This window comes from Opisthorchis viverrini, assembly GCF_000715545.1.
Source record: "Opisthorchis viverrini unplaced genomic scaffold opera_v5_228, whole genome shotgun sequence".
Lineage (NCBI taxonomy): Eukaryota > Metazoa > Platyhelminthes > Trematoda > Opisthorchiida > Opisthorchiidae > Opisthorchis > Opisthorchis viverrini.
Genome location: NW_008751882.1, coordinates 420,663 through 422,207, shown reverse-complemented (window position 1 = coordinate 422,207; position 1,545 = coordinate 420,663).

The following is a 1,545-nucleotide window of genomic DNA, read 5'->3' as shown; positions in this document are numbered from 1 at the left end:
CGTCAAGCGCGCAATGCCACGCCTGCAAGGCCTGGTGGCATTTCAAATGCACGGGTTTAGAGGACGACCAGGTAAGCCGACTAGCTAACTTAACTCAACCGTCTGTCTGCGCCAGCTGCCTCTACGTTAAGGGTGCAATGCATTCCGCAGCCAAGAAGAGAACCCCCAAAAACGGTACCCAATCCCCACTGCAGATTCAGAAAGACCGATGTGAGTGTTCCACTTTGATCGGGATACTCGACGCGAAATTGGAGCGCCTTTCTAAGGCACTGGAGGATTCAGACACTAAGAATGCAGCGACTTGGACGAAAGTTGACAAGGAACTTTCTTCGCCGAACGAGTATCTCGCGATATCCATACCGGGTCCTCTGGCTGCGAAGAAAGTCATACAACTCTCTGACGCGGCTATAAAGACCGCCACAGCGTCTCTAGTGGACAGGTGCCTAAGGGAAAACAGATTGATAATCTGGGGGGTCGTTCTCCGGAAAAATCACGCCAGCGAAGCTGGCACAATCGACCCTTAGCAATGTCCTCACCAAGCCTGATCAATCGCTCCACGCGGAATGGCTACGCCAGAAGGGAAGCAAGCGAACTCTTGGACTTCTAGTCACTCTTTCTTCCCCATCTGAAGTACAGAAGATCTTGGAGCGGGCTGGCAGCATTCAAAAGGCCAGCCCAATGATCAGGCACCTAACTAAGGATCGCCCTCTAGACGCGCGAAAGCTTGGACACAGCAGGTCAGGGGTGAAAGCACGAAACAGGCTTCCGCTGGGCACCAATTCAGCCGACCCCAAACTCATGACCAAGCCGATTGTGGTCATATCCCCTTGTGCTCCCGAAAGCAGGCCGACGAAACCAGCTGCGTCTCCGGACAGCAGTTTTTATTCGATCACCACAGGCCTCTCGCCCACCAAAGGCAGGGATGCCCTGGAGGAGGCAAACCTTACATGTAAGCAGCCCCAAACTACATGGAGCGTTCAACGCTCATCTCCGTAACAGAGGACACAGCTGCAGCCATGCACTCCTCAACAAAGTCATAGCCTCTGAACTGGACTGAGTCAGATGTGCGGGGACAAGCAGCGAAGCCAATCTCCAGCTCCACTCTGTCAAAAGCGGCCTCTCTGCTTGTAGACACAACCGTCGCCCAGGACCCCGACAACCAAAGCCATAAACAGGACTACATCCATCCGGAAAATCTCTCGTACATCCAGTTGGCCACGCTGATCGCCGGCGGATCGCGTGTTCACACAAACACAAAAGAAGAGCGACTTCAGCCAAACAAGCCACATAAAATTCGCCAGATTAGAAAACTGCTGGCTGGCTTCAAGGTGCAGTCCTCCGCGAAAACGAGACTCTTGGGAGCGCCACCAAAATCATTACGTCTTGGTGCCACCACCCAGCGCTCATGGCCTCGCAGAGACACTCTTCCGGTAAAACCACGCCAAAACGCCCAAAAATCCAGAAAGGCGAAAGCTTGCAGCAAACCTTTGATCAACAGCAAATCTGGTCGACGAAAAAGGGATGCTGAAAGAGCTACAAACAGCA